Source organism: Balaenoptera acutorostrata, chromosome 10 (assembly GCF_949987535.1).
Source record: "Balaenoptera acutorostrata chromosome 10, mBalAcu1.1, whole genome shotgun sequence".
Classification (NCBI taxonomy): domain Eukaryota; kingdom Metazoa; phylum Chordata; class Mammalia; order Artiodactyla; family Balaenopteridae; genus Balaenoptera; species Balaenoptera acutorostrata.
Window position 1 is genome coordinate 101090964 of NC_080073.1, and position 13590 is coordinate 101104553.

A 13590-nucleotide genomic window follows, 5' to 3' on the forward strand; every position below is an offset into this window, starting at 1 on the left:
TTTATGCTTTCCCATGGCCAAGGAAGCTCTTCAATCCTTAGTTGTCCGTGGGAGCTGGTTGATTAGATAAGTATTACCAAAGGAAGAAGTGGGTTATGGCTTAAAGGTGGTACAAAGTATTCATTTTAATTTGGCCTCAAATTCCAAAGCTTTTGAACCACAAAAGATTTGTCTGCACTGAAAACTAATATATGTATATACATTTTTTTTGTTTTTAATTTTTTTTTAATTTATTTATTTTTATTTTATTTATTTTTATTTTGGGCTGCGTTAGGTCTTCGTTGCTGTGCACAGGCTTTCTCTAGTTGCAGCGAGCGGGGGCTACTCTTCGTTGCGGTGCACGGGCTTCTCATTGCGGTGGCTTCTTTTGTTGCGGAGCACAGGCTCTAGGTGCGTGGGATTCAGTAGTTGTGGCTCGTGAGCTCTAGAGCGCAGGCTCAGTAGTTGTGGCACATGGGCTTAGTTGCTCTGCAGCATGTGGGATCCTCCCAGACCAGGGCTCGAACCCGTGCCCCCTGCATTGGCAGGCGGATTCCCAACCACTGCGCCACCAGGGAAGCCCAGTATATACATTTTAAGAGGAAAGAAAAGCATAGAGAATGGTGATTTGCTTTCCAGGTGACAGGTGTTGCATCTTTTTGGAATTAACACAGGGTTCCTAAGACCCATTTCCTCTGGGCACAGACATTTTCTCTAAACTGAACATGTTTTTGTTTGCATAAAGTCTGGTTTTATTCCCAAACTACAGAATTTCACAAAATTTTCCAGACATTGGCATGTATACAGTAAAGCTTCTCATTTCTTCCCTTTTGAGGCGTTTCCATTCAAATGATCTGCATTTCTTGTGTGTTGTGTGCAATGTATTTCACGAGGGAAGAAGTTTCATGAAAACGAGTAAGATGCGATCCTCACTTATAAGGATCTTGCATAAACAGAGAAATCAGCTGCTCCAATAAGCATGGTAGAAGCTGTAGTCAGACCATTAGCTCTTCCATGACCCTGTAAAAGTGATTCGACCTTTCCACATTTTGTTATTCCCTATAAAAATAAAGGAGCAAAACTAATCCACAGGCGCTATGGAGATCATGTTCATGTTCACGAAGTTTAAAATGTGATTGCCATGATGATTTATCTTAATTTACTTGAATTAACTTAATCTACATTCTGTCATACTATCAGTGTGTGATACACAGGCACACACATCTCTTTGGGAAAGAATACCCACCCTCCCAGCTGATTAGCTTGAAGGAACAGCATGAGAACACTTGATAGAATGCGTTCAGTGTGTTTGAAACTAATTTACATTTTGCCCCACTTTTGTTCTGGAGGCTTTCTGATGCTTTTTACACATGATTTCATTGTATGAACATGTGTCTGCATGCACCTCTGTGTAGAGCCCTAAAATTAAATTGACTTGCTGGCTACAGTTAGAGAAAATCCTTCTCTAGCTTCTTTCTACCACTCAATAAATTATTACAGTCTGTGCACAAAACACAAATTACATGCTTTATTAGTATGTTCTGTGGTAACCTCAAAACCACAAGTGTTTACATGTGCTGCACGCATGCACTTTGGGGCTTTTTAATAGCTGGTTGACAAGAGATTAAAGGCAGAAATATGGCATTTTATTAAAGCAAACATATCACTATGCCTACCATGATAAAATGATCTAGTTTTCTTCAGACACAAAAGTTTCTGTTGAGTGATACCTTCGAAATTCCTTGAGGGCACCCTATTATTCACTTTCCTCAACAGAGAGCAGGTGCAAATGGTCTCCAATTTTCAAAGAGTACTGCCTGGTCATTCTTTACTGTCAAAATGAAGAAGAGCATAAAAGTTAGGTCAATAAAGTAATATAAAATGCTTAATATAAAAATTCAGGAATGAATGATTAACCATTAAAAACTTACAGTAGCTATTTCATCTAGCAGAAAAAAAAATTAACATTTCCCCTGAAACCTATTAACACTCCTTGTAAACAATATTCTTTTTTGAAATATATGACCTTCCCTCATTCTCTCCACACCCATGGCATTTTTCTTATATCCACTTTACCTCTACTGATAGGAGGTTGAATTCCTCAGGAAAGAGTGTTCCGAGCTCCTTTCTCAGATGTATGTGGTCTCATACTGCATCTTTCACCTGGATGTTCTCATCAACATCAGATGCTAATCTGACAACCTGTTACTGCTGATCCAACTCCAAAATTACAGAACTTGGTCTACAGCCATACCCCCCTGAACATGCCCGATCCTGTCAATATTACAGAATTTGCCAGGGGACAGGAGGCAAAAGACTGCCAAAGCTTAAACCCATCGCTTCCTTATCGATCTACAAAATTGGACAAATTGATAATTGCAGAAATTAGTATACATGCCTCTTCTTTCTCGATCACCTCCATTTCTTGTTGATATCTGTTCAGTCCCTGTGACCGTCAGATAGAGGGTCGTGTGCAGAGAAAAGCAGAAGTAAAAAATGCTTTTCTGCATTTTTGAGGAAGTCTATGACTTCTTTTCAGATTTAAATCACAGAAAAAGCAAGACCGTTCAGGATCTATCCTAAAGCTAATCCTTCAGTTTCCTGATGTTGTTAAGAAAAATAACACCCCAGGCGTAATATACATGAAGGATGATTTTGATTTAAAAATTGTGAAATGATATGGCCACGGTCAGTAAGACTGCCTCTTGAGGCTGCCAAATGTTTTCTACACAATGGTTCTAGAGTCATTGAAAAGGCCCCACTGCCATGTCATCCCGAGAAAACCATCACCCGGGCTGCAGCAAGTTGGTTAGCATGAGAGGTGAGTATGATTTGATCCTGGGAATAAACTCACATTGCAGAAATTTTAAGGATTCTTGCAAATCTCTCATTTTACAGAGTTCATTTGCTTCAATAGACATTGTGAGCTGCCAGCCATTTCCCAGAAGTCTTCCTCCAAATATTGGACAGAGATATCCGGCGACTCCTGCTAAGGAAAAAGGAAGCATACTGAATAGTGTCTTTACTGGGTTATGAAATATTTGTTTAGCACCTAAGAAGCATTCTGTTCTTGAGAAACACCTCAAAGAGAAACAACTAAAGAATGCAAGCACACTCAGGGCAATAATGCTCCAATATTTTAGGCAGGTATAGATGGCATGTGAAATGTGCCCCATATTTGTTCTCCTTATGTTGACATTTAAAAAAATCAAACAGTAGATTCCCTTCATTAAATCTACAACCAATTCAGTGTTCACATTTAAAAAAATCAAACAGTAGATTATGTTGACATTTAAAAAAATCAAACAGTAGATTCCCTTCATTAAATCTACAACCAATTCAGTGTTCACAACACCGATAGGCCTGGCCATCCCTACCCTATAGGAGTAATTTACAGTCCTCCTGCCTCTGCTAAGGTTTGGGGGTATTGTCTTATGGAATTTCTTTTGTCAGCCATTTCAATGCAATTTTAAAATAATAAACTTTATTTATAAAATTACTTATTTTCTTATGCTCTTGACTTATTAAAACACTACTGAACAAGATGTGTTATTTCTGGTAGGTTTATTTATATTCTATTTTTGTTTTTTTCCTTTGGTGTTTGTGTCATACCTTGTGCTAAAAAAACAAGAAGACTAAAACCAACTGCATCAGTGAGGCTAAGGAATGTGGAAGTCTTGGATCTCAATAAAATTACAAAATTTTCTCTACAGGTCATTATCAAAACTCCACTCAATTTAAGGGCCAACAGGAAACAAGGTAATTTTCAACAAACAATCTCAGAATATCTCAAAAATTGGAGGCAGCTGGTACATATGAAGGCAAGGACACAGGATGGGGATAAGAACAACGAGCTTGGTCTGTACAAATAGTAACTACACCCCAGGTAACCTCTCCCATCTGATTCAGACAGGTCACTACATCTCTGCCACCCTATAGGACGTGGGAGGTTTACTATACAAATATTTTAAACAAGAGATGCTCTGGGTTCACAGACATAAGACACAGTTGAGCATAAGATTGAAGCACCAAGAAGGGGGACAGTGAAAGTGACTATTGGACTATGAACCCACATTCCTCTTCCCTTGTCTATGAACCCACATTCCTCTTCCCTTGTCTGGCTCTCAGAGCCCAGCAGCCAAACTAAAATCACACTCTCTTCTACACCATCTTTACCCTGGCCTCACAGTCAAGAGATTGGAGGGTTTCTTTCTGGGAAAATCCCCCAATCCAAGAAAAAATTCCTACAGAGACTGACTCTTGGAAGGCCCCAACCCAAAGGTTGAGTTTACACACAGTCAACAAATCTGCCCGCTCACCTATCCAGACCTTCTTGTTAGTGCATCACTGCCTCATTTTCAATATAAACAGAGAGCCAGAGATATAAAACATTTTTTAAAACCTCCAACAAGAAAGACAAAGATTAAAGGAGATAGGGAAAGGAAACTCAGAAAAAATAAGACTATTAAGAGAGAAAGGGAAAACTAAGAAACAAACGAACAAAAATCCTGAAATTGATAGCCTAAAAAAAAGTGAGAAAGTAAGAGAAGATTTATGAAACAAAGAAGGATATTATTAAGCAAAAGGGTTGTTCATAAAACAATAGCTCTTGGAAATTAATAATTATACAATTATTAATAAATTGTATAAGAGAAGTTAAAAATTCAGTTTAAGGACTAGAAGATAAAATTGAAGAACTTCCTGAGAAGGTAGAACAAACATATTCAAAACTGAAAAATTGTATAAGAAAGAATCAATCTAAGAGTTATAGAAAGAGAGAACAACAAAATCAGAAAAAAAAATCTTTCAAAGAAAGAATACAAACAAATTTCTCAGCACAAAAAAATAACCCAAAACATCGATACCAGATTGAAGGGTCCATGAAACATTCAACTCAATGAATGAAAAAGAACCCAATCAAAACATATTATTAAAAGTTTAAGTCACCAGGGAAAATAGAGGTGGATATCTCCAAGGAAAACATCACCGTATTTATAGGGATGTGACAGTCTTATCAGAGAATCTGAAGATAAATTAATAATAAGTGTAAAGGGAAGTTAAGAAAATAATACAAAATAAGGCAATTATTAACTGCCTGAGCAGTACAGGAAAGGGGATGTCATTGTCGTACTCTGCATTACTTAGCTGTAAACAATATGCCTATAGTCATATACACAGTGACTAGTGAATTAACACAAAAATTGTGATTGAAATATAGCAGATATGCAAGTGGAAGAAGATGAAGGGGGTTATGGAGCTCCATAGAAAAGATAAATTGCATCTTTCTGCTGTAAGAAATCACTGTCTAAATAATGTCTAAAATAAGAAAGTCTAAAAATGGCAATACACAAATGTTATTTTGAAAAACAAATTTTAATGCAGAAGAAATATCCAAAAAAGTTTCTTAGAGTAGTTAAGAGTGGGTGGGGTTGTCAACTGCTGTTTTTATTTTCAAGCGTCATAGTAGCAGATGCTCTTGAGAATATATATACATATGTATTATTTAGTTAAAAATTTTTTTAAATCAAAATCATTGAATGAGGTAAATAGAGAAGCACTGATACGGTATTATGTTCAAGACATTAAGTTATATTAAGTGAGCTACAGAATCCTAGTTATGTTGCTAAAGTTACATATTTGGGTATTTACTCATATATGTATTTGTGTTGAAAAAGACTTAGAAGCAGCCATGTAGAACCAAAGTGGCAAACCAATGGGAGAACTTAATACAGGTTTGATTCCTTGAAATGTTTATTTTTACAATGTCTTCAAATATTATAGGTATGATTTTTAAACCTTTGAACACTTTAAACAATATTCAATCCATATGAAATTATATGTATATGTGCATAGGGAAATACATAAAATCATGGTCACTAAGATATTGGGATGATATCTCAGAGTGATAGAATTTCACTTACCTTTCATTCTATGTTTTACACCATTCTCTTTGAGTTTTTGGAAATGATAGAGCAAAAGCCAGCATGTGTGAATATAAGGCCACAATGACTTCAATATAAACCTGTGACAAGGGATTATGTATACAGGTAAGTAACTCCTGGCGAGAACGATAAAAAAAATAAACAGTTGAATTAAGATGGTACGATTATGCCTGAAAAATCTTTTAACCGCCCATCTTTTGTATACATGGCATTTATTTAAAGAAAGAATGACTTTGTCTCCAATAAAATAAATTTAAATAAACAGGGAAGACAACTGGTGAATGGGGACAGAAAAGGAGGGGGGTGGATAGAAGAACACGTGTTTGTTTAGCATCTACTACATGCTAAGTACTAAGTGTGTCTTGGTGGAGGGCACAGCAAGTGACATACACAGGTTTTTCTCCACCACCTTAGCACAATATCTATGTCCAATAAACATCTTTAATAAAGTACTATATCTAAGGATGAATGAATCAATAAACCAATGAGTTATGGACATTTTTAAATTTGGCAAGAAAAGAAGGAAGGAAAATGATAGCACCCGCAATAGTAATGAGCAGTAGCAATATTAAGTAATGGGTTTTATATGGCTTTCAGGGTAATGGAAACGGAACATGTTTAAAGAGAGAGGGGTTTCATGGACGGTTAAGATGAAAATGTAGATGAGGACCTGAAAGGATTTAAAGAGATGAGATCCAGAGCAAAAGTGCAGCATGAGCTCCGGCTGCCTTTTCCCGGGGACGAGGGGATGGCAGTTGCCTAATTCGAGGACAATTACCTGTGAAGGTGATTTTGGAGACATCTTGGGGAATTTACCTTGGATTGTCTCAAACTTCACATAAGTAGCCAAAAGCTTGTGCTTGAGAAGTGACAAAAATGTAAAACCAAAGCTTTTAAAGGACCTCTTGAAGATTAAAGATTGAAAGAGCACATTTGATTGTATTAAGTAATTTAGATATTTTGTCCTGGTTCCAGACTTATTTTATTGCAATAAATCAGAAGTTGAAGGATCATGAAATTCAGATCATGTTTTTCTTCTTTCACTTAAACTACTGATAAAACTGTGTACCCATTTTGATGACTGATTGATATTAAATCCCTTAGAATTTCCATACTCTCATCTATAGGTTAGAATTAGAATATATTTAGAGCCCCAAGAGCTATTAGCTTTTACAGCTATAACCATGACGATAAAGGCACATTGTCAAAGAAATCCTCTCAATAATCCCAAAATATGAAAAGGACACATACAACCCTTTCAAATCATAGGTGAGAAAAGTGACCTGAAAGGCATTGACATACGATTTAAATGAGGGTATGATTTAGATTAAGGATATGATAACTGGGGAGAGAATGAGAAAGTTCAATAAAATCTCTCCATGACTGAATATTGCAATTTAATGAAATGATTATTAATAGGCATTTAAATGGAATATTCTTGAAGATGCATATCAGAAACATGCTTTCTCTGAGGCTGTGGTCTCTCCGTGCCCACACAAAATTGAGAATTGAAGATGTAGCCATTGATTAATGTAATGACTCCCTTTAACTGAATGGATGATATGTGAATAGAATTAAACTCTTAAATAAAAATCAAATAATTGAGATATTGGACATAGATAGTGTATATATGAGTTTATTTCATTTGTACTTGAAAAAATTCTGAATATTTTTATTGTGAATATGTAACTCCAAATTCCCTAATAATGTAAATATTTAATAGAAATTTTATATCCTGAATTTCCATTTTAAATGATGTGGAACGTATGGGGAGGATGTATTGGGTTGATTGAAACAGCCAATGGGAGGACATCTCTTCTATAATCTATAGATGACACAGAGAGAAAAACAGAGTAGAAAAAAGGCTGCATCAGTTGCCAAGACTGGAAAGATAGCCTGTAAAAAAAAACACAAAAAAACAGAAAATGATGTGTTTATTTTTAAAACAGACTAAACATATATTTTAAGCATGACATCATGATAGAAACTGACAAAGGCTAGGTCAGCACCACTGACAGAACAGTTCATGTCACAGAATATCTGACTTGAGAGAACATTTTGAACACTTACCAAGGACATGAACCAACTTTAAAAATCCCATGGTGAGATGCATGTGACTAACAGTAGAACTTTATGATTTAACTGGAAATGAATTTTAACCAGGTAGTAATATTATGGGTCACACTCAAATGCTCCCATGTGCTGAAGTTTAGAAAGATTTAGACTTTTTTTTTCTATAGTAGGTACAGATCATAGATTCTATCTTGGACTAGTGTACCTCCTGGGTGCTTGGCAGACATTGCTATGTGTCTGATAGAAAGAGAAAATGAGGTTACAAAATTGCTGTACTATCACTTACTCTTAGATGGAACAGATAAAAAATCCTTAGGGAAATCATATTAATGGGCAATAGGTTTTCCAGAATTTAGCCACATTCTGGGAAATAGAGACGGAACGCAGCACCCCACTCCATTTCCTATAACAGCAGTGTGGCTTGGTGAGGTATTTTTAAATTTTGGAAAGCAGAGCCATAAACAGTAACTTTTTAAATAAGTGTATTCAACTGAAAATCCATTCATTTTCTTAAAACATAACACATTTGTGTGTATGAGTATCATATGCAGTTAGATATTGGTGTTCAGTACAAGCTTTTTGATAAAGGGACTGCTTAGAGACAGGTATAAAGAATTTCTTTTTGGTGATCAAGACAAATTCTTGCCTTGTGAGAAGATGAGAGCCTGTTAAAAATCTCAAATAAAATGAAGTGCATCCCAAATCCTATAAGCAATACAGCACAGAAAGAAAAAAAGACATTTGTTGAGCAAGAGAAGTGAGATAAACAGAAACTAATAAAAATGGGGGAAAATGTAAACGTTTACAAATTTCTCTTAAAAGTGCTTATTCAAGCTTATTCATTGCATTAGCAGAAAAGGAACAAAGACCATGATCTTGTCATCTAACACGAATACTCATTAGCATATCATTAGCATGTGGCAAAGTTTACATTTTCCTCTTATAAGCACATGGTTTGGATGGGCGTTCGGCACACCAGCAATCTGTTCTGAAATTGTGTGTATATAGTTGTGTGTATTTAGTATTCCTGAACTGTTCGTTCCTGAAATATCCTCCTCCAGTGAAACTCTCGAACATAGCTCCATTCCCATCGACTTTGGAAGAAAGACTTCCTCTTTAAAACTCTCAGCTAAGGACACACAATGAAATGCCTCGTTAAGAATCTTAATTTAAAGCAGCACACAGTTCTGTATGTCAGAGGTAATAATTACCTTCTTTAATGAGCCTGATTTTCCCTGTGATGAGTAAGCCTCTCTCTGCTTTGTTTATAGTAACTCTGGATTTGTTTCTGGCTTTCTTCAAGTGCTCTTATTTTTAAAAAATTATCATTATGCTTGTCTTCCTGGGGTCAAATTCTGCCTATTCTATACTCAAACCATGTGCTGTTTAAGCACTGTTAAAACCAATTACCCAGGGGCTTCCCTGGTGGCGCAGTGGTTGAGAATCTGCCTGCCAATGCAGGGGACACGGGTTTGTGCCCCGGTCCGGGAAGATCCCACATGCCACGGAGCAACTAGGCCCGTGAGCCACAATTACTGAGCCTGCGCGTCCGGAGCCTGTGCTCCGCAACAAGAGAGGCTGCGATAGTGAGACGCCCGCGCACCGCGATGAAGAGTGGCCCCCACTTGCCGCAGCTAGAGAAAGCCCTCGCACAGAAACGAAGACCCAACACAGCCATAGATAGATAAATAAATAAATAAATAAACCCAAAAAGTAAAAAAAAAAAAAAAAAAAAAAAAAACCAATTACCCACATATTCCCGGGACATGCAGGGGCCTATAGAAGTCATAGAATCCATATCCCAGCTTCTAAGCAGAGCCACAGATAAACTATGTAAGGCTGACAAGGGTCTACCTTATGATTTTAAATAATTTCCACATGAACTATATATATTCAAAATGTCCCAGCAAACCTAAGCAATAAAATTGAAAGGCTCTTGAACAAATTGATTTTATAGATATCTATTATAATCTTAAGAATTTAAGATATATTTTTACAGTTGGAGGAGGGCTTGAAAGTAATGCCCAAGCATATGCGAAATTACCTAACAACTTGCTTTAATTATAATATGAAGTATTTTGTGGTTTTCTCAATATAGTTAGATCTTTTCCCCATTCTATCAGCTAACCCTAATATTCTGCCCAAATTTTATCTACATTTCATACAAAATAACTGCGAATTTTAATTGTTTTAGTTTTTAGATGCTGAGTTTAAATCACATAATATAATTCCTTTGGTTTACAGATAGGAAACAAATAAAAGGACATTAAGTGATTTGTCTGAAGTCGTATGATATGGATGTGACAGAAGCAGACCTTGAACGCAGATATTCAGTATTTGGTATTTGTATCCAAAGCTCTCTTGTCTACTAAAATCTGCCCTTTGCTTCTGGGAGAAGAGAGAGCCAATTATTCTTTCTAATGTTTTTGTGAGATGCATGCCATCAAGTCAGGTTCACATAAAAGTTTAATGATTTTCCACTTTGAAACTAGGAGCCAGGGCCATTCATTTCTTATTCCTCATGCCAGGTCAGACCCAGAGTCACCGAGTTTTGGAGTTGGAGAAAAGCTGAGAGAGCACGTGAGTAGACATGTTATGGAAGGGAAGGCATTTCATTAGATGTGAACTTGAACAACACAGAGAAAACCAAGGCACAGGCATGCCCATGTCACAGAGTCTAGACTATCACGACTGTCACCAATTCCCAGCACAGCTCTTTTTTGACTGCAAAGCAGACTTCAGGGCTTGACATTTTATTTATCAGTTTATACTTGTCAAGTAAGAATGAAATTGCAAACTTGGACAACAATTTGCATTAAAGCCTGGGCAGCTGGATGCAGACGAAGTCAGCTGAGATTTACCTTCCTTTGTTCCTTTGGTCGCATTACTCTAAACATTACAGATTTGGCTCAATATTTATTAAAACAACAATAATAAATATTGAGAAATTTATTATTGCAAGTTTATTTATCAATAATAAATTTTCTAAAACTTTAACCACAGCACTTGACATCTGACAGAGGCCATGACCATGTGTAGTTACTTTAGAAGTTGTTAGTCTCTTTTGGCAACCAGCTACTGAAAAGCCAGTAAAATTCATTACACATTAAGATTCAGCAGCTAACGTAATTAGAGCCTCCAACATTTTCAGAAAGTGCTTGCTGGACAGAACTAGCATATCCATTCTCCCAAGTTAATCCATATACTCAGTGCAACAGATTTATTTTCTGGAACTTGATAACTTTATCTCACTGTTTATATGAAAGAGCTAAAATGCCACCAATAGTCAATTCTATTTTGAAGAAGAAAGTGGTGAGGGACTTGTCTTATAAGATACAAGATGTTCTAGAAACAGGAGGAGGAGGAGGAGGAAAAAGAGTGAGAGGAGAAAAAACGGTAAGAAAATCTCATGTGACTATGAGAATGTGTATTGGTGCAGGGCTAGGGAAATAGACCAAAGGAACAGAACAAAGAGCCCAGGAATATTTACATGGAACATATGGCTTAGTACTTGGAATATAAAAATAAAATTTTACAAATCTATAAAAAAAATTAAAACATTTCAACCTCTCTAGTTGTAAATGGAATGAAAATTAAAAACACAAGAGTCTACCTTTTCACACGCGTCAGACTGACCAATATGAAAAGTTGTTTTAATGTGTTAGAAAGGATGTGGAGAAATAGGCAATATCTAGAAAAGTTGCAGATGACTAAGTCTGACTGAGGTGTTGGAGAAGGTCACAGAGAAGATGGTTGACCAGAGAGCTGGACCCAGGCAATTAGAGGTTCCTGACTCTCCCCCCACCCACTTGGAATGTGGTTCTGCCCACGGTTTCTCACTAATAGCCTTTTGAAGGAAGCAGCCTTGAGAGTAATGTTTTGTTGAGATTACCCGGACTGGATACGTGCCTGAACCCCATTAAGGACTCTCTATATAAACTCCTGAGGTTCTGGCAGGTGGGTGTGGAGACCTACTCATCTTGCGGCCACTCAAGACAAGCCTGGCAGGTAAGTTCCCTTGCTTATTAAACCTGCCACCTACCAATCTGGGTCCTCTGCCTCTTTCTTTGATCTCTCCTTGCCTTCCCTATCCAGGGTCCAGTTTTGAATTTCACCCTGAGAACCCCTGAGATTTCAAACCCACACTAGGGCCAAGAATTCCACACTTAGGGAAAGCTTGTACATGTGGATACAAGAAAACGTATGCAAGAATATCCACTGCATGATTGGCTGTAGCTAGAGGACAGACTCAGGAAGAAAACTGCCTGGACCATAGTTCTAGTACCAACACCTAGCAGCTCTCTGACTGTGGGCAAGTTTCCAACCTCTCTGTGCTGTAGTTTCCCCATAAATAAAACAACTTGAATGTTATTGTGAGGATTAAGTGAGTTCATACAAGAAAGCATTTTTAAAAAGTCTTCCACCTGTAAGTGTTTCCTATCATTTTTAGTTATTATATGTATTTAACCTATCCTGGTTCTTTACCCATACCAGTGTACCCATATAATATCACAGAAAATGAATATATTTATACATCAGAACCTCATTATCCCATGTTCCACTAGGTCACGTGGAAAAAACTCGTTTCCTAGTCTTCAAACTTCATTTCAGCTGCAGAAAGTTTCTTCAACAAAAGTTTAAGCAGAAGCAAGTAACAGAGTCCACGATAGACCCCACCTTTCAGAAGTCAGCATGACATGGTTAATCTACATCAGGTCCCCCAGATATCAAGGGTAAATAGAAATAAGCACCATTAAAGAAAACCAGATATGCCAGTTCCTAAACCTAAGACCTGGAGAGATTAGGGGATGATTTTCACTTTTTTGAAAGGAAACACTCTAACTTTCCAAAAAATAATAGTTCCCTTACTTAATTTCATATTGGATTTGGTTTACAAAATGCACACACACACATACAATTGCCAGAAATTTTTAGAAAATGTACAACTCAGTGAAGTGTTTTTTGTACTTTGGACTGTTTCTTTTATAATTACAAAAATAATAGAAAAGTTTGAAATATTAAAAATACAGAGATATTGAGAGTAAAAAAATAAGTTTCTCTTAACCTCTCCCCTATACTCTGATGATTCTTTCCTTGACATTACACACACACACACACACACACACACACGTGTACATATACACACACTACTTTAAACGCACATGGGATTGCAATATTCATTACAAATGTATAGGACTGATTTTTTTCTTTATTTTTAACAGTATATTGTCTATTTTTTTGCATAGACTATGTATATAAGGTAGAATTCTGAATTTTTATCCGTGTGTGACCCAGTTATCCCAATATCATTTATTAAACGATTTTCCCACTGATTTAAAGTGCCATTTTTATTATAGGCATAGTCTCTTTCTGGAACCTAGTCTATTCTATTGATCTATTTTTTCATTTCCATGCCAAAACCACATAATTATATTTACTATAGTTTTATATTATATTCTGGTACCTGTAGAAAAAGTTTCTCCTCATTCCTCTTTGTAAAATGTCTTGCCTATCTCTATGCTTTCATTCCTCCATATAATCTTTATAATTTACTTAGAAAGTTCTATAAAGTATATTTTGGAGATTTAGATTGGAA

The 13590-nt window shown here is 36.5% G+C and overlaps 1 long non-coding RNA gene across 2 annotated transcripts in view; it reads right to left on the reverse strand.

Moving 5' to 3' along the window:
* Positions 1–1584: 1584 nt before the first annotated feature.
* The window catches only part of LOC103009864 (uncharacterized), a 270100-nt gene continuing 258094 nt past the window's right edge, over positions 1585–13590 (reverse strand). Inside the window, exons 3-5 of one of the 2 annotated variants that reach the window (XR_450309.2) lie at positions 5901–6001; positions 2834–2965; positions 1585–1810 (exon numbers count right to left, since the gene is read on the reverse strand). This is a non-coding gene — a long non-coding RNA (uncharacterized LOC103009864). Of the gene's footprint in view, positions 1811–2833; positions 2969–5900; positions 6002–13590 lie in introns of both variants that reach the window. The other variant, XR_450308.2, reaches the window with a different exon arrangement.